Raw genomic sequence first — 23170 nt, forward strand, 5'->3', positions numbered from 1 at the left:
TCCTAGTGTTGCTGATGCCTGTGTTGGCCTAGGAATTCCTTCATGTGGTGAGAGAGATGCAAGAAAGGTTTTGAATATGACTGATGGTTTGCTTTTGAATCATGTCATGTTGCCAGACACCACTCATTTTTCAGGGTGTCTGGAGTGCAGCCCTGGTTTTTATGAAACTAATGCAATCCTCTATCTGATATGCTGCTGGTCCTCACCACTCACATTTCTGTTTTCTCACAAAATAATGTTTTGTACAGAATAGCCTGAAAGGTTAGAACAAAGGATATTAGACTTAACAGAAAAGTAAGCAGGAAAAGTGGGTATAGAAATGAAATCAATTTTAGTGGGAGTCAACCTGAAAATCACATTAGTGATTTGGATGGGTGAGTTGACTATTGGTTTCCTTTAATATTGGTTTCCTTTGGATATTTCATTGGCAGTTCTGTGGCTCAAGCTTTGCTTTTCTGCTATGTAGCGATTGTAAAGTTCCTTACACAGTTCCTATAAGACTGTCCTGAGCATTAGGGAAAAAAAAAAAAACCAAGAATACAACTGTACTGTAGCTTTTCTGTCAGACCTTCAGGTATCCGCTTTTACATGAGTGAATGAAAGCTCCCACACTGAAAACACTCATGATTGCTGTTGAGATTGTCATAACCAAACAGGTATTGACATGTTAAACCACTGTTCTTATCTAGACTGAGTAAAATTTTCATGCAAAAGAAGTTGAAATGGAAAAGCTGTTATGAATTCAGTACAAATAAATATATAGTTAAATGCTGGAATTAGTTGAAAAACTACAAGAAAAAAAACAGTAAAAATATTGCATTGCACTTTAAGAAAATAAATTTCATGTATTTGCAAAAGAGATCTTGTGCCTCACACATTTCCTTGAATCTAGTTTTATTTTATTGTTTTCTGAACACTTTTTGACATGAAAAGATCTACTAAAACTAAAATAGCCTAGGAACTTCAGAAAGAGCAAGAAACTGCATGCAGTGTTCTTTTGTCCTTGACTAGAACCCACAGTCCTCTTTATCAGACAACTCACCTCCAAAAATTTGTTTGGCTCCAAAATTTTCCGTAGAAATCAATGGAGAAAATAGTAGAAATATCTAAAAGGGATGGGAACCTACGTACCCTGCTAAGTCTAGGCCTTCATATTTACTCCTCAGTGGATTAATCCAGAAGAGATTACTGTAAATACATACAAGGATGTCCTTCTTTTTGCTCTCTCCAATGGATCGTTATGTTATTTTTATGTTGTTCCAATAAAAAAATTTTTGACTTACACAGGTAAAATTTTATATCAGGAATGAGGATTCCAGTGCATTGATTTAAAATCTTAATTACTACTAAGCTCTTTGTTCCTATTTAATGCATGTATATAGGCATAATAAACATATAGTCAATGTAATGTCAGTAAAATGCATTTATATTTAAAATGAACATTTAATTAGCACCTCAGAAACAATAAATAATGCAGTTTTTAGCTCCTGTCCCCCTTTTGATTACATTGAATAACTGAGGCACAAAAATCAGCATCTGATTATACAAATACGTACAGAGATGTCTGTATGCATTTTATGGTTCCACAAGAATAAAATAATAAGATACACAACTTCTTCAGAGAAGAGTTTTAGTAAAATCCTGTACAAATACTTTTGGGGCCTTTGGGAGTGTTTTCAGGCTTTTTTCCATAGTGAAGTTGAAGCTGGAGTCGAGTTTCAGGGCTCTCAACTGCACCCCAGTGTCAATAAAGAGAAACCATTTAAAGTGTATTTATACTAAAGCATATGAGTAACCCTCAGCTTTAGAAACCTTTTGATAGCTCAGTCCTTAGCTGATTGGCCATTTTTCTTTGCTGCAAAAAAGATTTTCCAGATTTGGTCATGTTTTGTTTATAAAACACCAGACTGAAAACAGGTCTGTTTTGAAGACTGACTCTTTAAATTTATTTGTGAAACAAGATCAGACGCAACAGTCACATCAATCATACCCCATAATTTTTCTTTGTGACAAGTTCCTGGAGTAGAAATTTACATTTTAGAGGCGGATGTGAATGTCAGGTAAAATTCAAAAGCCAAATAAAAAAGTCCATGATTCATAAGCAACCTTTGATTCGCCTTCTATAAAGTTAGTAGTATATAAAAGTCAAGCATCTATAAGCATTAATTGCTCTTCTCTCTATATTCTTGGGAATAATGTAACCCTCAGGTCACAGCTGCCACTGCATTCAGATTTCCATAGCAGAGAAGTGTCACGAATAAATTGAAGTTTATTGCTTCTTGCTGACATTTAAAAAGAAGTAAACAGCTGCCCATATATATATGAGAGCCATTGTTATTCCATCCCTGAGTCTGTGCTGATTTTTTTTTCCTGCCTAATTCTCTATTCCAGTTCTTAAAAAATCAGTTCTTAAAAGGCATTAAAATGCAGACAATCAAAAGTAAATTTGAAGCTAAGTTTCCAAAATCCCATTCCATATTTAGAGCTTTCAAGTAATATATTTTAGGCTCAAAAATTGTACACAAAAACATGTATCCATTCTTTATTCAATGCCCAGAAATTTTCTCTCTAAAAAATGCCAAAAGCTAAACACCATGGTCTAACAACTTGAACTTGCTTTACAGTTGTTGAAGAGAGTTGCTTGTTTCATTTTCCTTGATTTGTGACAATTACCCCATGGGATGCTTTTTAATGTTGTCTGCAGAAGCAACTCGCTTGTGCATAAAAACACAGCTGTGTTTTGTCTAAAACAGAATCAAGTGTATTTTGATGAACAATTGTAATACAATATAACACAATAGATCAGGTCTTACTAAACTCAGGAGAATGCAGCAGGTATCCAGGTCATGGGCACAGCAGCTGCAGAAATCTTTCAAATGGACAATTATTCCTCCTTCAAACTGCTTCGTAAAATGTACAACTGACTGTAGTGAGGTCGTAGGGCTTATGAAAGGCTTAAGTTCTGTAAAATGAGCATCATGTTTCTATGTAGGAGAAGCAGAAATATGGGCTCAAGAAGCTACCTTAACCATGATGTTGGCAAACATCAAAATTATTAAGGCTGAAAGAGGTAGTAGTAGAAAGAAGTAACTTGGAAAGCATTATTCCAGCCGAAGCAGGTGTGTGCTGCTGGCAAAGCAGCCAGGAGTTTGCAGGTTGCTTGGTCTGGGGTCAGCACCAGGCACAGGCAGAGGCAGTGAACATCTGATGGAAGGGAAAAGGCCAGGACTTTGCTGTCCAGCCCTGGAGACCTTGGTCACCAGGGCATTTCTTTGGGCAAAGGGAGAAAACGGGTGGGCAGTGCACAGTGGATAGACACAATGGACACCTTTCCCAGCAGTTACTGCTGCCTCTACACTCTCCTCCATCCTGGCAGCAGCAGTAGCAGCAACCTTGGCTCCTTCAGGCTCTCAACAGCACTCTTTCCACAAGAAAGGGCTTGTGTGTCAGCAGCACCCTGCACTTGGCTTGACACCAGTCTTCCTCATTCAAGAGAAACAAAATCCCATTTATACACCTTGCCAAGGAGCATGGAGATGGCTCCAAGTACAGCTATGAAGGAAAAAAATGTGAGTGGGTTGGCATTTTCCTGGAGGCAATATGTCCAAAAAAAAAAAGTGTAAATTATAATTTTGATTTTTCTTGGAATATTGACTTTTTTAATATGGATACCTATGTAAGCAGAGATTTAGTGTGTAGGAAAATGGTAAAATATACCTCTATAGCTGTGCAAAGGCCTTGCAAAGATGTGGTGAAGAAAACCAGGATTTTTGTCGACAAAAACTGCTACTTCACCATTTCTTTTAATTTTGTATGTCAGACTGTCATCATACCAATTGTGAGTCAGGAAACAAAAACCCTAATGCAGATTTAATAGATTTCATTAGAACTACTATTAGAATTACTATCAGATCCTGTCTGCTTTACAAAATATATCTTCTATCTTCTAGACAAATAGCCTGACAAAATTATTTCCAGTTACAATGTTCTGGGGCTGATAAAAAGATTATTTTCTTTAAAGTTTTGTATGCTGCACATCACTTTACTGCTGTTAGGACTTTGACTGCATCAGAATTCAAGGAGAGGGAATTAACATATAGAGATCAAAACAACAAATTCAGCATAGCAAATTCATTCCATAGTTGCCATAGGTCTCAGCTTCAGGTCTTGCAGAAGCCAGTTTCAGCTGCCAGCTCTCTGGGCTTCAGTGAATCCTTCCCCGAGCTCTTGTGATTTTTTTTCTGACAGAACAGAGACCAGTTTTACTTTCAGGTAATTACTGAAACACTTTATTGTAGTGGGTGGAGGTAGCTTGCGCTTGGTTTGAGCCAGAATTTTCTTCTTTATTGGTTTTAGTAACTGCCTGGGTTAGGGCTTATGGATTCAGGCTCAGTTGTGCAGTGTTTTAATTTGCTCTGGGAGAGGGCTTCATTCAGAGTCCAGATCATTAACATGATCCTACTTTTCATTTTTCTGACATTTCACGGGAGATGTTATTACTCAGGGTTTATTTGAAGTTCTCTGAAATTACAGATGCCGTTGCCTTCCCATCCCTCATCTCTCAAGACTCACTGGGCATGTGCAGAGCTCCATGGAAGAGGATTCTGCTGGAGGAGTTCCTAATCCATCTGCCTCCCATCTCCAAAGGCAAACAGAAATCAGAAAGAAGAACAATTAATTATGTGTAACCAATCTTCATAAATACCTATTTATCATACAATAACAGCACTGATGGAACCCCCCCCACCTATTGGTTTCTCAAGGTCAGGATTGAAGGCACTTGAGATGGCAGTTCATGTTCAGACTCAGGTGTTTATTATTTCTCATCAGTAAAACAGTCTCACAACCATGAGTTCTGCAGCCTTTCATTAGCAAGGCACAAAATGGCTAACTATCTCTTGTTACAAGGTCTTTTAAGACTAAACTATCCAATTAAGAAAGGACACCTAGATCATTTTCCCTTTTAACCCAATAACTGATCCCTGGAAGCCCGCAATGCAGACTTTTCTGTCCAATTACAAAACATCACCCAGACCCATGAAGAAGAAGGATGAAGAAGGTGAAGAAGAAGGTAAAGAAGAACAACCTGCCTCTGCCCTAAAACCTCCATCTTCGTATTTATTTCTATATTCTAAAACCCCAACCTTTAAGTTTTCCACCCTGTGATATTACACACTTCTAACCAACTACACACCCATAATCCCAGTGCTGTTAATTAATTTTGGAAGCCTGTTCTATGGCCTCAGGTCAAATGCAGTGCTCTCTTGTGGGTCTGTGCCTTTAAGTACATAAAGTTTAAAATTCTCAGCATCCAGGATTCCAGCACCCACCTTTGTAGGCACTTCTAGTGCTCATCTATCATTTGCAACCAGAAATCTCTGTTATTGTTTACTTACATTCCTCGTTCATGAATTTCAGTAAATTTGTCTCTTATCTATGAATATGAAAAATGGTGTATTCTTTCTGCTTTTGCAGACTTTTCAATATCTGAAGACAAGCAGCCCTTGCTGGAGACAGTTCAGATTCACACGTGCCCACCTGGTGGAGGAATGTCAGGTAAAACTTTGATCCAACATACAAAGATTCCTTGGCTTTTCCTCCTGGAAGGAAAACAGCCTTGGTGTACAATGATCACTTTTAGTGAATCCAGAGGATTGCATAAACTACCCTGAAGAAGCGTTGCAAGTAGACTTGATGGCAGAGCATCCATACTTTGTGCCCTTGCATATCCAACTTTTCCTGTCAGTCCCGCATGCAGCCCAGTCCTTTGTGTCAACCGCTCAGCCTGAGAAATTGTGCTTGCTTTTGGTCATCAAATGCCCTCATGACATTATTTTTGAGGTGTTTCACCCCAAGGAAGCCTGGTGTAACCTGTGTAAATCAACATGCAAATAGGGTGGTTTCATATTTAATACAGTGACAAACTGAGTGTCAGAAGAGAAATTATTCCTGACTTTGATATTTTTAAGAAATTGATTTTTAGTTTTAGTTTGGATTTGATGTGGAAAAGAAAACACGCTAACTCATTTTATCTCGATTAGATTCTTGCTATACCTTTTCTTTTTTCCCCTTTTAAAATAACTTCAGAAACCACCTTTTGAAACTTCTACTTTTTAATAAAAAGTAAATTTTTTGAGTTCTAATTGTGTTTGTCTTCCACTGATATGCCTTGAGTAATTTTCCACAAATAAATCAATCACAGCATAAATTTAGCAGATTATAGAATTGGCACAACTTTGTGAATCTGTTTCCATTAAAAAAAATAAGGTTAGAGTGAACTCTGAGGTTCACTGAGTTTGAAATCTATCACTGATGAAATTTGGCTCAGCTGGAACCTTGTCAGTTTGTACCAATTTTCTACTGGGTTTTGACATTTTATAAAAAGTTATTTACTAAAGAAATCCTCAGCCTATATTCACATAGTCGTTTAAGAATTTAATATGGTAACATAAGTTAAAATGCAAGCTTTTTAGGCCTGTGTTTGATTTAAATTTTTAAGGAAAAACTGAAACACTGAAGGAAAAAAGTATGACCACAGAAACTAAGGAGTAAAACCACTTTTCAATTACTTTAGTCATATTTCTCAGATTAATTTTTTGTACAGTTCTATTAAAGACTTTTAAAAGAAAAATATTCAAAAGAGACATCTGGAGCGAATCAATAGCTCATTTTATCTATCTGAGTATTTTCAGTAAACTGTTTCAGTTGTGAAAGGATGACTTTATTCATTAATATGATCTTTTGCTATTCTTACCCAAAAATATAATGTCAAGAACACTGTCCATCAGTTGTATCTATCAGTTGTTTCCTGGAGATGGAATTAGCTCCTCAGATTTTTTCCAAGTAGGAAAAATAATCAATAGATAAAACATTTCTTCTGAGATGCAGAGAACCCAAAGTAGTGTTGTTAAATTCTCAGCAGAGCTTACCCAAATTGAATTTAATGAAATTGAAGTACTTCAGGGATTTTGTTTCATGAGCTTGGTGCCTTTCTTCCTAGTATTTTATACTGTGATCTTTTCTAAGAGCACGATGTTTGCAATTACACAATTTCTTTGCAACACCATGAGAAAACCTATGTGTCAAAGAGAGGGACAATATTACACAGCAATGGTTGAAGGGAATGGGTTTGTGTTTAAATTGTCTGAGGACAATTCTATGCTGGGCTCCTGTAGTACGCATTTCCTTATAAAAATTCTGAAGGAAAATTTCAATGCTTGAAATTTTTGCTGCATTAGGTTACAGAAGACAAGCCAGCAAATATTCTTTAAAACACTTCAGAAAACCTAATGTAGACAAATTTGAATCAACCAATACCAAACTAACTCATGGCCACTTGCATATGAGTTAAGCTATTTATAACATTTATAAGCTATATAAATCACTTATTTTTGTATTTAATAGTCATCACTAAAATAGAAAGCTTTCATGTCAAAATTTTTGTAATAAATTACATATTTTCTTCAGCAGTTTGGCTATATTGATGCAAAGTAGTGCACATTGCCAAGGACTTAAAGCTGAAATTCTCTCAAGGCATTCTATATAGCCATTGTGTCAGATGTCATTTGTAAGCTCCTCTTGGTAAAACACAGCTTTGTGTCCATACTCACAACCTTGACTGACGATCATAAACTTCATGAAGGGAGACTTCCTCCAGCAGATCTTATCCCTGGACAGAGGTGCACCATTAGAAGTCATGTGTTGAGCCACCTAAAGCTGTTCCACAGGTTTGCTCCAACAGTCAAAATTTACCTGAGGCCATTCTTTTCTGGATACATTGAAGAGCAGGTAGCTGCTTAGTGTTGAAGGCATGATCATAAAAATATGTATTTATCACTCAGTATCTGTTTCTCATTATCTCTGTACTTAGCTGTTTCTTGGAAATGAAATACAGGTATTTAAACCATAAGAAGTTCTGAAAAGGCAATAATTGTTAGAAGCTTGGCCAAAATGAAAAATTAGTCTTAATTCTGCTCACCTGCAAAGGCAATCCAGGTAAAATTGACTTTTTGAGCATATGATCTGTGATCTGGGGCTGCCTCCTGCAAATCTTCCTGTGTTTCTTTCAATTTCAAATAATTCTGATTTAATACAAAGAATTACTTATAAAATTATTTTAAAAACCCAAAAACCACCACCAACAAAAACCAGCTTCTTTATCTTGAGTCTTTAGAGGAGACTTTTCATTATACTGATTGTGGAAATATTTTAGGAATTTATAGCAATGTTATAACCGGCTGGATATCTGCTCAAAAGAGAGCTGTATCTACTGGGATTTGATCTAGAAATTCTCCCATGCTAGCTTGCAATATCCTGGAGATCAAGAGAAAATGCACATCCACACCTGAGTTAGGAGAAAAGAATGTCAGCTAAGAGAAAGCATGACACATCCAGATTATTTGAGAATCTTGCCTGAGTAAATAGAGATATTAAAAGCTGCTTACCTGAAGTTTTGTATTTAGGTGTTTTATTTGGATTATCAGCATGGGTATTATGGGATATTAATCTACTGATTAGTTGCATCTTCTACTTCTCACTTTTCAAACCCCGAAAGAAATAGAGGGGGAAAGGAATCATTGTAGATTTTTCAAGTATTTTTTAGCTCGGGAAGCATAATATGATCTAGATTACACACGTAGACTACACGAGGCTTTATACTTTAATAAATGGATGTTTTCTTCATTATTACTGGAGCATGAGATGCTGACGAGATCAGCCTCGTGGGTTTTGTTGCGCGGCCGCCCGGGAGGCAGCGCCTGTGCCCGGTACCCACCAGAGGGAGCCCAGAAGCTGCGCGGACAAACCATGTAGAAAAGGGACAAAAGCAGAAATGGAGCTGGGGACAAAAAAAAACTGACAAAGAAAAACTGATCTTGCCTTTTTGTCCCTATGCTCGAAGCTTTTACACGAGGTGATGTTTCCATCTATTTCAGTAATGAAATCTGTGTGGCTGAATGATTTCCTGGCTGAAATCTTGCAAGAGGACAATGAAGACTAAATGATGCATTTATTTCTTTAAACCACATCTAGAGATTATTTTTTTTAATTAAGTAGTTAGTGGGGATTTGTGTACACAGCAGCTGAAGTGCTTTTTCTTAAAAAAAAAAAAAAAGTTAAATTGCCTTAACTTCTCCTAAGAGCTGTCTTTAATTCAACAAACTAAACAAAGTAAAGGCATTAAATTTGAAGACTCAGAAATGTGTTTTCTTCTTTCAGGACTGATAATAACTCTCTGATATCACTGTGGTAACAGGAAAAGCTGAGGTATCACAGCCGTATAAATGGAATTAGAACATTCATATTCTTTCTGAATATAGTTTTCAGGGCTAACAATGGTTCAGTGTCAAAACCAACTCATGTACCGAATGGGATAACTGCAAAAAGTTTTAGTTCAGACATGTCTTTCTCAGTAATTTCATTAGTTACTTGAATTGTGGAATAAAGACTACACTCAGTACATTTGCAGACACTGCTGTTGTCAACACATTCAAGCGCAAGCTTAGAAATCAAAAAGATCTGAGAAAAACTGAACACCAATGCCCTTTGTGGCAGAATAAGATCTACTCTCATTCAGTGAGGATCACCAGGTGAGGCAGAGGTGTAGAAAAAGATCTCAGGATCATAGTGGATTTTAGGCTGCAGTGTGGCTGAACAACATGATGTTATTACAAAAAAAGGCAAATACACACTGTAAAATAAAAATTAAAAATTCCCTGAAATTCTTGGCTCAAATAATAACAACAAAAAGTTATTTAATTTACAGTGCACTTTGTAAACTACTGAAAATCTAGTTGCTAGGAGTTAATTACTGGAAGCCTACTCATTGGTTGATTTAATGGGAAGCAGAAGCTGCTTTATACTGCTGGGGTCACATATATTTAGAATAAAGTTTGGGTAACCAGTTTTAAGTGGCTGCTAATAGTGAAATATTTACCTGAACAAAGAGAAAAATAATGTGGCTTTTGAAAGCACCTAAATAAAACAGCTGTACTACATTTGGAATCTGAAGCCTGAAGTTTTCATCAGTGTTTGTGGGTGTCTGTTTTGAAAAGTTAGGAACTGAATGTGCTTAATGGGATATACATTTCTAAATGTAAATGGCAGTGAACCACTGTATTATCTTAGCCTTTTCTCCTAGCAATAGATGGAATATGGGATTGTAATTGGAATGAATGTTCCTTATAGGAGGTGATTTCTTAAGGTGATGGTCTAAAGAGTTCAGCAATGTCATGGACAGGTCCAGATTCCTCTGTGGAGGGGCATGGGTTCACTTTCCAGCAAGATGAGTTTTAGCACCCCTTTGTAAAATTATTGCTCTTCTTTTATTACTCATAAAAATATGGCTCTTTCTGTATTTTTAAACAGTATAAAGTGATTCAAGTTTTTAAACTTCAAATATTTGTGAGGAAATATGAGAATTCTTTAATTTTCTGACCATACTTTCACTAATTGTGGAATTTGTACAGGAACATTTTTGTTTTTCTTGTTTCAATCATCTATGGTTGCACTGTGGATGTGGTATTAAATATTCTTTTATTTGCATGGAAGCTCATGCAATAAAATCAGTATTCAAGACGATTGAAGAATTTGAATAGAATATGATTTAACATCAGATAAAGTACTGTTTAATTGTAGATGTAGTTAATTCAGGGAAATTACCCCACAAAAGGATCCAATGATTAATGAATGGATGTGCTGGCCTTTTGATTGCTGCTTGTTAGCTGGACTTCAGAATACTTACATTATATGGGATAATTATCAACAGAATGGTACTTGCTTCCTCTCAGAGGTAAAAGTTGGCTTTTTTGTGATACTTTGTCCTCAATCCCAAACATCTCATTGAATGTTCACACCTCATCCTCTGAAATGCACAGTAAAGGTACATTTACCTTACAAACAGTCTAACCTGTGTGGTAGGGTATTTTGGCAATTTCTCTGAGTGATAGCGGGTATTGAATAATGAGTAGCATGCTGAAACAAGCCTCAAAAATTGTGGGCAGGAACCCAGCTTCTGTTTGCTAAGCCTCCCACTCTCTGTGTTATGGTACAGACTCTCTGATTCACGAGTTGTTTCACAATGTGACAAGATCCAGTCATGAAGGATGGCAGATTGTCACTGGAGCAGAAGGGAATGAATGTTTCTCTGTGGTTGGAGTTTCTACACTTCCACTAAAAAAATAGGAGAAAATGGTAGAAATTCTCTTTGTTTGAGGTTGCTGCTCCTGACTAGATTTTTAAACTGGACAGAAAAAAAAAAAAAAAAAGTTACATGTTATATTTTAGCTCTATAGATTGATTCTCCAGCTTCAATTATATTTGGACCCCCCCCCCCAAAAGAAACCAGCAATCTCTGTGAAAAGCTTACAGATGGAAGACTGGGTCTCGGATCTGTAGACACAGTTCTTTCCATGGTCATTTTTAATGCTATATATTTAATGCAAGCAATAAGATTTAATTTTCCCCCCTCCTTTGTCATTAGTAAATTCCCAGGGAGTTTTTCAATTGCTCAGGTACATTACTGGCCAGAGATGTACGAATACCTAATGAGAAACCAGTCTCAGTATAATTTTCCTGTCTGGACCTGATGGCCACAGGTGAAGTGAACTGTGTATCCCTTTGCTTATGTTTGTGTCTTATCATTTCTCTAAAAAACCACCCAGCAACAAGAATAGTTTCCTTATCTGTTCCCACAAAGTGAAAGTGAGTCAATTACTGATAAGAATAGAATCCCTGGGCTCCAATTCAGACATGCAGCTGTTTGATCTTCCTAAACAACAACCTCTAAATAGCTGTTCAGAAAATTCTTCTGGGTTTTATTTGTCCTAAACCAGTAAAAACCCTTCAGCTTTTAATTAATGTTAATATTCCTAACATTTTGACAGGACATGGCATTTTGACATGATCAAACACTATATAATGATTTCATATTTATATTTGAAGGAAATGCAAAAACTTGATTGCTGCTGAGACAACCATATGGAAAATACCTGTAAGCAGCTGTCTGGCTTCCACAGGTAGGAGCATCATAGGAGACCTTAGTGATTTTTTTTAGGACTAGCAGAATAGCTAATCATGTGCTTAAGTGGTAGTACCACCAAAACCTTGAATGCATTAAAGCATTCCCAGACCTAAAGCCAGATAACCAGTTCTTAAGATCAAAAGCTCTTAATTCCCTTTTTCCTTCCCTTCCTCACAATTTACTATAAATAGGTTGTTACTGCTACCATAAAAGAGAAAAAAATTCCTTTCAATCAGTACACTTTTATCACTAATGACAGTTAAAGTGGAACTGGATTTTTTGTCTGCTTGTGAAGATTTATAAAAGAGCACTTACTACTTTCCATGATTGGAAAAGCAAGAGCATTACATCCCACTTCACCGATGAAGACTGGGCTGAGGTCAATTCTTATAGCAGAGAGCATTAGTTCCCTGCATTGCATATAACATTATGACCTGTCAGAGATGAAAAAAAAAAAGAAAAGAAAAGAGAAAAAAAGAAAAAGAAATAGGAACAAGCAGAACACAGAAATGTGATTAGAAGTGGGAGAGACCAGGGGACAACTCTGTGATGATGGCTGAGCATCCACTGCCAGAAATCTTTCAGCCTAGGGAAAGTTCAGGGTTGAATTACATATTTAGTACAATATAAATCCTTTTAATTAAGGATTTGCCATGAAATGGCAGTAAAATAAACTTGGTTTAAGTTTTAATTCAAGGATCATACAAATAATAGAAAATTAGAAAAAAAAATATTTCAGGCCTATAGTAGAAAATTAGAAAAATAGAAAAATGGGCTTGTAAGGAAAGAACTAGCATCTCATAAGTAATTTTCAAGGAAATTGGACAAAACTTCATTAATTAAGTGTTCTTCAATTTATCAATTATCTTGAACCTTTTTGAAAGGTCCTTATCCTGCAAATAAGCCTAAATGGTACTGGACAGTGATGAAGTTTGGTAGGACTGGTAAAGCTGATAGTTTTTTTTGCAAGTGATTTTTATACTTGGGCAACCAACTTCATGCTCAAAATCATGATATGCTTATCAAGAAAAACATAGTGTAATAAGATGTAGTTTCCTGAGAAAATTCTAAGTTTAGGGTAATTTTTCTGTAAATATCTGCTTCTTTAGGGATTTCTTTCACTGGTATAAATAAAATTGATATGCTGCTTTTCTGGGATAAAGTTTTTCCAATCACTTATTACTCAAAGGAGATTATGTTTATATTGGAAAAGAAGCATCATCTGTTATGATTTCAAAGGCAATATTAAATCTTATGAAAAAGCATCAAGAACTCTAAAAAGATGAAGGAAAATGCTTAATGTTATTTAACCTATAATGATATTAAGCACTTCACTGGTTTTAATGACTTGGTGTAATGCAGGGGTGTGTGGAGAGGCAGGAGTAAGATCTGTGACAGCAGCAGATGAAATGAGGCCGTGAGCTGCAACACCAGATACATGAGAAGCTGAGTTTAGAGGCATTGAGCACTCTCAGTGACATCCCCCTCTTTGGATTCTTCACATTAATTTGATCTTCAGGATCAAATCCCTCTGCTTTCAGGACAAGATCCTTCCCATCTGAAGAGTCCACCTGCTTCCACATCAGTGACTGGCTGAGTTGTGGTGCTGGTTCAAAAAGATCTAAACTGTGCTTTGCCTGTGGGCTGTGTGTGCAGCAGTTCACACCAGGGCCTCAGGACCTGCCCTGTCCTGTGGGTTATTCCAGCAGACACCTGTTGTTTCAAGGGTAGCATCCCTAGGCCTTGATTAGCCCTTTAATATTTTGTATCTCATCAAGACTGGGCACAAAATGCACAGAAATGCAAGGCATCATGGAAAGTACCATCATACTAATGCAAAAGTTGACAGTATCTCCTATAGTTTTGAGTCAGATTCTTCTTTCAGAGTAGTGCCAGCCTGCTGAACTACATGCCAAACTGGTCATTAAAACTTGTGTTAGAAACACTCATTCTTATCACAAGCTGTGCTGAGTATAATCTTACTAACTTTTTTATTAATAAAATTTATTAGATTTAACATTAGGAGTCTAAGAATACCCCACAATTAATGTGTCTTGCTTTGGCTGTCTCCTGTTTGTGCATTTTCGTTTAAGAACTAGATTCAGGTTTTGGATAAAGCTCAGCTAAATGATACTGAACTCTGTCAGGTTCAGGTCAGTGCAGAAATAGTTGAAGGAGAAAATGACCTTTCTTGATTAATCATCTTTAACTGAAAAGGGGGAAGGTCTGTTATTTTTCACCATGAATTAAAAGACAGATGATCACTGAAGGTGATGCTGTTTTTAAATGTTGTTTTAAGCACCAAATATTCCCTACTTTTCATGCTGATTATACTATAGAACAATATTTTGTTCAAAGATATCTGAATTCAAATTTGCTTTCTAGATTCAGATTTCAAATTTTTCTCTCACACACCAAGAAATAAATAATCATTGACTTGAATTAGAAGTTCAGATCCATACAGAACTGTTAAATCCCTGCAAATAAACTGGCTTTGTATTTATTTTAAAGGCTGATAGTCCCTTGAATAACAACGAGGAGCTCATCTGCTGGAAGGGCAAAACAGTGAGTTTAAATATAATAAGAAACTGGTTAAAGGATTATGGACAAAGAACAATCCCTGTATTAGTGGAAAGTACTGTATCCAAACAGCTTTGCATAAGGTCACTTCCCCTGAAGTTACTGCTGCTGTTCAGCCACAGATTTAAGTCTGCATAAATTAGGCTCTGGAGATTTATTCCAAATAAATCTTCACTAAATTCTTGTCAAGGACAGAAGTGAAGGACATAGAAAACCCATTAATTAAGGCTGAATGCAAGGCAACTCAGGGGTTCACTTAGGCTATATCTACATTAGCATGTTAATTTTGTTCAGGAGTGTGTTTCTGAAACAAATCCCCAGCTGACACTGGTTCCTGTAATTCTTCCCACTCAGGCTCACCTGGAGGCTGCCTTACAGCCGAAGCTGAGCTGGGGATACGACATACCTCAGAGTACACATCGTGTGCTGCAGCAGCAGGTGGATGTCCAGTGCCTCAACCAGACTGAGTGGGGTTAGGGTAAAACTGCTGGAAGTATGTTTATTATGGAGTTTGGGTCCCCAGAATTAACTCTGTGGTTTGACCAACCAGCTTCTCTCGTGCAGTGCTACTTGGTCCCATAATACAGCAAAAATGCAGCTCTTGCCGGAAGGCAGGAGGAAAATCATCTTTTTAGAGCAGTAATCACAGGTTAAATAATTTGTTTAATTTGGGCCAAAGTTAGGTCCCTTACTGTAAATGTGGGGACATTTTATACCAAGTAGAATAAATGGAAGAGGTTTTGTTGCTGTGCTAGGTGTGAACAAGTCAGTCACTCAAGCAGTAGCTGTTTACAGCTGACATTTCAGTGGCCTGAGTATCCCTTCTCACTGGTTTGCATGGGGTAATGAGTGTTACATTTGGCAGTGGATCTGCCCTAGTACCTCCTTTACTGAGATTAATGACAAATAAGGAAAAAACATTTGAAAAATAAAGAAGTATTTGCACAAAGAATTTGTAACTTCGTTATTCAGTTGACCACACTATTATTTGACGTGAAAAATTATGGGTAGCCACCTCAGCTCATTCTAGTCTTTCAAAATAAATGGGGTTGCATAATAGCTATCTTAGAGATTTGAAGTGGTGTTTAGAAAGGAATTCATAAGAACAACAGATTTGAACAGGTCTTAACTGACTCCTTTGATTAATCATCCCCAAAATTTGCTTAAGAGCTTGTGCTAAAGAAATACAGCTCAATGGGAAAAAATGGTGTTTAACTTCTTGCTTTGCTAGACTCCCTTTTACTCAAAAGATGTTACAAGTCTGAGCATTTTACACTGAACTCTATTAATCACCTAAAATATAATATATTAATAAACACAGACGCTGGTGTTGTCTGGGATAGGGTTCATTTTCTTCTTAGTCAGTGGTACAGTGCTGTGTCCTGGGTCTAGTGTAATAATAATGTTGATAACACACTCATGTTTTGGTTGTTGCTATGTGGTGTTTACCCTGAGTCAAGGACTTTTCAGTGTCCCATGCTCTGCCAGTGAGCAGGTGCACAAGAAGCAGGGGGAGCATGGCCAGGACAGCTGATCCAAACTGGGCAAAGAACCACAGAATGTTATTTTCAGTCAATAAACTGGGGGAAGCTGATCAGGTCCTGCTAATAGCTGCTCAGGAATGGGCAAGGTGTTGGTCAGTGGGTGGTGAGAAATTAAATCATGCATCACTTGTTTCTCTTGGGTTTTGTTATTTTCTCACTTTCCTTTTAAATAAAAAAAAGATATGATTATTGTTATTATTCAAATTAGTATTATTAGTATATTTGGGTTTGTTTCAGTCATTAAACTGTTCTTATCTCATCCCATGAGGATTGTTTTTTTCCCCCAATTCTTCTCCCCATCATGGGTGGGGGAGTACTTAGTTGCTGGCTGGGGTTGAATCACAGAAAGATTATTTACTTCAATCTCATAATAGCTCGCAATAAGCTTTGTTCTCTAAAAATTAATAATCAGCTGAAGCTGTGGGTTTGCTTGTTAAAAAATGCCCAGTATTTTTCCTCTTTCTTTCACAAGAAACACACAAATAAAGATATTTAGAAATAGCAAATAGAATTGGAAATTATTCAAATTAATTTCTTTGTCAGCTACATAAAGAAATACAGGTCCAGAAAGGACCTTCTAGGTCAGTTTATTGCAGGCAATCACTGTAGAAAGATAAGGTACAGTCCCCTCAGCGTCATGGAGCAGCAGGAATTTCATCATTATTATTGAAACATTGCTTCCTTGAAAATGTCTAATTTTATTTGCCTTTTGATAAGTCTATTGTCCTAAGAGAATGGTGACTAAAAACAACCCAACATACTTTTAATCTTGGAGAACACCTAAAGAATCTAAATAGAAGGTAATAAATCAGTTCTGTGATTCTCTACCTAGACTTTGACATTTGTGGTTTGATACAGTTATTTTCATTATTGGTATTTTGTAGGTGGAGGGAGAGCTGTTTCTATGTATTTTTGTGCGTGGGCACCCATGCATGCCCTTATTCTTCAGTCCAGGAAAACAGTAAGGTTTTAGATCAAATTTGGAACTATGACAAAAATATGTTAATAAATTTCTAGACAGTATAAAATCAAATTCATGTTCAAAAAAAACCTTTAAAAAAATCTGAGCAACCAATAACAACAGAAGTCTGGCTGAATTTCCAAGATTCTTATCTAGAACTCAATCCCTAAGTTAAAAGTTCACTGAGTACTTAACCTTACTTGACAGCTGCTCACCAGGCTAGACATCACCTGTGTAATTTCCCTATTAAATAAGAAAGAAGTTCTGTATTTTTATGACTTTAGTTTTAAAAACATGAGACTGGAGAATCAAAATTTGATCAGCTCAGGCACCAAATCTGCTAATTGCAAAGTTCTCTTTCATACGATTCTTTCAAATTCTCACATCATGTTGACTTTCCTTCTCAAGGAATTGAAATACTGACCCATGATGAGCATTCTTTGGATCTGCACAAAGGGCACAAATCAGCAGCAAAGGATGCTGTTCTTTATATACCACCTCATTACTCATATGAGTCAATCTAACAGGTAAAATGGCTGAAAAAACCCAAACACTTTCAAGACACTTATTTAAAAGAACTTTCCAGTAATTTGTATGAAAGGGGGTGTTCTCTTAAAGTACATTCACTTGTACAAGACTATGTTCATGCTCATTCTAATAATTTTATAGGAATCAATCATTAAAAATAAGGCCACCAGATAAAGCTACTTTAAAGCTCTTACTCATTTGCTCACCTTGGTGGAAAAAGAATAGAAGCAAATTCTGATCAAGCTCTGCACTTACTTATGAGATCGATATACACTATTGAAATGTTAATGGTGAGGCATTTTTTAATGCTCGGAAATGACCTGATTTATGTGATTTATGTGCCTTCTCTCAGGAATCTAAGCTCCATAAGTAAACAACAATGATGAATTCAAGTGCTCTAAAATGGCCTCCAGAGGTCAACTCTCTCTGCTGACTACCAAGGAAAACTAGACTACTCACCCATCTCGGAGCTCTACAGCACCTGACGGTATGCCACTGTACTGAGAAGTAAAAACATAAATAGAAATACGACCCTCTCAAGATCCCATAGGTTAAAATCCCTGATCAACCCAATTGCTCTCCCATATATCAAAAGTCAGTGACAGTTTCTTGTAAACACTCAGTCTATTGGAAAGATGACACACAAGTTATAATTAGAGCGTGTTACATGGATGGATTCCAGACTACGTACCTACTCCCTGTGCTTGCCTCCTGTAATGTGATGTCTGAAAATTAATGGAGCTGTCTTCCAGATCAGTCTTTTCAGGTTATTTACCAGCAAAATAAATTTCTGGGGGACAGCTCCAGAATGATTCACTTTTATAACTGTGAGAACTCCCTTTTCCTGTCAGTGTATTTATGAAAGGAATTGTCTTTTCATTTTTCAGTGTGCCCTAGCAGAGTTATGCCAAGGTATGCATATTTTTTATTTCACAAAATCTCCAGTGAAGTGTCTGGAGCACTGTAACAAAACCAGTAGAAATATCCTCCTCAATAAAATTTTTTATTAGCTCATATTTTTCTTTTATTTGTTGTTTTTTTTTGTTCTTAATTATGAATTTTCTGTTTTATTCAAGCAAAACATTTGTGTGTGTAAACATTGCTGAACGCATGTCTAACTCCAGTGTTTGCTTGTGGTGCCAGTTCACCAACTGATGCCTTGTGAGCAAGTGTGTGACTGCTGCTCACGTGTTCAGTGGTTTCAGTAGCAGTTTGCAGAAGACACTGGACTTCTTTCTTCTTCATATCAGTGCTGCCTTCTGGCACCACTGGTTTAGCTGCCTTTCACCTACCCAGCTGAAAGCAAAATTGGACCAAAGGTGGTATTTTGATGATGTTCTTCCACATCACATCATCTTCCCAAGTTGTAAAGGGTTACACTCTTTAAGGACTCATACCTAATTTTTCTCTGCAGCTTCCAGTTTCTGCGGTAACACACCACTTTCAGCTTGACCTCATCTTGATAATTATTTTGCTCACCCTGTTTTATTTGTTGGGATATAATAATTGTATTACTATTATGCTGATGCCGATCCTTTGTGCTGCTTAATAAAAGTCAAAGTATTCCCCTCAGAGTCGAAAAGACAAATTTCTTATCTGAAATTCAAATACAATGATCATGTGGTTTAGGTGCACTTCAGCAAACTGAAGCACCAGGAAGGTAATTCATCACAGAAGCTGCAAAAGCAGGAGTAGTTGTGCTCAGAACACTCATTCTTCTTGAAGTTTTGTCTCCATTTGTTAAACTTAAGTAATACCTCAGCTGAGACAATGGTCATTGCTGGTTTTTGGTTTTGGGGTTCTTTTTATTAAGCTTCTCCTTGCGTAGAAGGGCTCACGGGGTTTGCAGGTGTTGCTCAGTGTAAAAAATGCCAGCAGTCCAGCAGAGGATTGTAGATTATGGAGCCTAATAATACGTGTTAATTCCAATGGTAAATTCAAAAGAAGTTGAAAATCCAATAGATCTATGATGACTGAAGTTTTGTGAATCTGTTTTAATCAAAGCACTTGTGGCTACCTTCTTGCTAGAAGTGGTCTGTCAAGATCTGTCAAGACAGCTCTTGATACGTTTGCATGGTAGAGAGAGTGATTTGAGAATCACACAATTGGAAAGGATATTTTTTGAAGATGTTCTTGACTTTCTTTTATAATCTTTGAAGAGGGCACTCAAGACAAATGCATAACCACTGAGGAAATACTAATTACACCTAGGAATACCTATGTACTTTAGAAACTTGGCTCCTTTTAAATTCTGCCGACCTCCAAGTAAGTGATTGCACTGACTATAGTGGGCTCTCGGATCAGTTATCTAAGCAAGCATCTTCCCCTTCCCTCTCTGTGTCATAATACAGCAATCAGCAGACCTGCTCCCAGAGAGCTGCTTACACAGAGCCACTTGTTTTAGCAAGCAGGGTGCTATTGGCAGTACATTCCAACTAGGAGTACTTGAATTTGCTGGAAGTCATTTTCTCTGAGAGTTTCTTGATCTCTTAATTTGACTTCTCTGGTGAGAGAAGTCTCCCTTCTGCATGGGGGAGCATGGGAGGTATCCTTAAAACAATTTTACTGAGCCTGTTGTAAAAAAGGTACTTTATGGAACAGGAGGAGAAGGGGGATGTGGAAAGAGGAAGAGGAAAGGAAAAGGAAAGGAAAAGGAAGGTTGGAGAGACAGCTTGTAAGGATCAGTTTACTGCATTTAAAGGTGGTCACTGTGAGCCATGTCCTTAATCTTACTCCCTGTGGAGAGGATATGATTTGATTGATCTGTTAAGCTCATATTTAGGAAATATGAGCTCATATTTGTTAAGCTCATATTTAGGAAATATGAGCTCATATATGTTAAGCTCATATTTAGGAAATGCTCACTATGTGACTTACTTCTGCTCTGGGTCATAGATACCAGAAATGTCCCTTTCTGCCTGTGCTTTTCAAAGTGTGAGGCTTTCTACAGTGATTCATTTAATTAAATTTCTTTGCATTTCTAAAGAAGGAAGTTGAAAAGACATAGCTTATATATCCTGCCACCAGTTTTAGAGTTCTGCACATTTTAGTTATCTGCTAGAGACATGAAAAAGACATGATAGCATTTTTTTTGTTATTTACTTAGTTGAATGTTCTTGCATACCATGATCAAAAATTGTGCAGCACTTTTGAAGAAGTTTTGTACAATTATTCATAGGAGATAAGGTCATTATCTTCATAGCCACCTGAAAAAAAGTGATAATGCATTTCTTCTTTATTAATGATCCATTTCTCTAAAATCTGCCAGATGGTAAAAAACACTTTTGTATGATTTAGTTTAAAAAGGCCTACTGAGCAAATCTCACCCTCTGGTCTGACTGAAAAATGTGTTTGATATTCCATATTGACTCAATTTCTTTGGAAAAGTATCTGGTCTAACAATGCAACAACTCCCAGTGAAGTTCCGTTGTTATGCAGGGGAGCAGAGCAAAGATTTTTTCTGGTATTTGACAGCTCAACATTTGGTCTCCCTGGGGCTTGGGTGAGGGAAGGGAGAGGCTAAGCTATAAAGCCCGAAAACTATTTTCCCCCACACCTGAGTATTGGGCTCCATGTTAACTGGTACCACAAATGTGTTGTCCTCCTTGGCTAGATGTGTGCAAGAGGGGTACGCAGAAATGAGAAAACAGGGATGTGTAGATAGAGAGGCAGAAGCAGCCTAGCTTCTAGAGACAGAAGACTAGCTACTAGTGATTTTCCTTGTGAGGCTTTCTAAGATCTTCTTCAGGACCAGCAGAAGCATTCCTAGTGAGTAGGAGAGGGAGAGTGAAGTCCTTGCACGAATGTAGTGATGACCACTTTTCGAGCATGAGAGTGAAAGGGATTAAATGAATTAAGTGAATTTCAGGGGGTTTTGTCAGGTTTCTTTCTAGAAATTCAAGAAAGTAATTTTTATTGATACTGTTTAATTGGCAGAACAATTACAACGTAGTTTATTTTTAACAAAATACAGTTTCCTTGTTTACACATTCACACAAATGCTGGGCTTTTGTCTACACTGAACCATTCTCTGAGCCCTTGCAACAAATGACAAAGCATACAATTATATATGCCATGGGGTTTTTTAATCCTTATATACTGACAGGAGCAAGGTGTCAGAATCAAATAATCTTCAATCAGCATTTCAGAAAAGGTCCCCAAACCAATTTGATATCAGTGTGTTCTTCACCTAATTTCAGATGTACCTCGGTTTTACAACATGATAAAGGAATGCTGTTACAGATGTGGTTTTCTACAGCTAGATCACTTTGGAGTCAATTCTGGTTTTCATCTCAGAATTCCCAGGGCCATAGGCCTGCTTTATTTTCTCTTGAAGTCAGAGCTGGCTCAAGTGTTAACTACAGATCAATGGGCTATGTGAACAGGTCAGATAGACAGACAGACAGATAGATAGATAGATAGATAGATAGATAGATAGATAGATAGATAGATGATAGATAGATAGAGGACTTGTATATCGAACATATAGCCTAATAAAGTATCCTGTGTCTTCAAAAGGCATGGAGACAGAAAAGACTGTAGTTCCTCCTACTGTTTTGCCTATCTCAGTTTGAAACCTGACTCATTTTTTGGCTCTGTGAGATTCTTCAAACATCCTTTAATATACATACATTATGTGAGTCAAGATCAAGACAACGACTGTCAATGCTCACAGACAAAGCATTTCTTTCTGAAAATGAATTCCTGCTATAGTTTAGCAGTAAACATTTTGCTGTCACCTTCAAAAACAGATGGGATCCAGAATGCTTGTTTTCTACCAAGCAGCAAATATAAATGAAGACTAGATGGCAATGATACCAAAATTACAGAAATAATTATATATATGAAATATATATATAATATATATGCATATATAAGCAAGATATTGCTTAAAGGACTTTGCACTAAAACTTACCCATGGGCATCAAGGGAGGATTTTACCCTTTTTTTGCTGCTTAGTGCAAATTTACCTCATATTGGATCTTTTTTCCTTTCTCTGTCATCATTTGTCATCATAAAAACGTGGCTGAAAAGTAATTCCTAAATCATATGCCTGATAAAGTTTTCATTATTTCTCTTGGTGGGTTCTGCCTACTGCAGATCAAATCAGGAAGAAAAGTAGTCCCACCCATACTATTTAACCGAGTGCACATAGTGGCTGTTTCTCTGGTAGCATTGGCTCAGTCTTGTCTTCAGCAGTGGAAATCTTTGTATAAAAAGAGTACTTTGAAAAGATCTTTACAATATGTAACCAATTAATATGCAATTGGTTAATTGCAGCACTGTGAAAGCTGAAGTGCAGGGATAATGCTGTTTTCTACAGAGGTTCATGGAAAGAAATTGGCTTTTGTAGAGGAACTGGTTTTATAAGGAGCAGCAGGATTCTAATGCAAAATTGGAACAATCTCATATGACTTACAGCTTTTAGTTTAGTCTAGTTTATAACTCAAAATACCTGCAGCAATCTGCTTTGTGTTCCCCCAGAGCTTTAAATCTTCGGGGTTTTAAACTTTTGTTCATTGAAGAGAACATTCTGGA

The 23170-nt window shown here is 36.9% G+C and overlaps 1 long non-coding RNA gene across 1 annotated transcript; it reads right to left on the reverse strand.

Annotated features, from left to right (window-relative positions):
- Window positions 1–1967: 1967 nt before the first annotated feature.
- Window positions 1968–18118, reverse strand: LOC119698190. Its single transcript, XR_005256086.1, has 4 exons — window positions 18092–18118; window positions 12335–12453; window positions 5397–5538; window positions 1968–4639 (listed from the first exon to the last, which is right to left on the reverse strand). It is a non-coding gene; the product is annotated as an uncharacterized LOC119698190 (long non-coding RNA).
- Window positions 18119–23170: the final 5052 nt, after the last annotated feature.

This window comes from Motacilla alba, chromosome 2, assembly GCF_015832195.1.
Source record: "Motacilla alba alba isolate MOTALB_02 chromosome 2, Motacilla_alba_V1.0_pri, whole genome shotgun sequence".
NCBI lineage: Eukaryota > Metazoa > Chordata > Aves > Passeriformes > Motacillidae > Motacilla > Motacilla alba.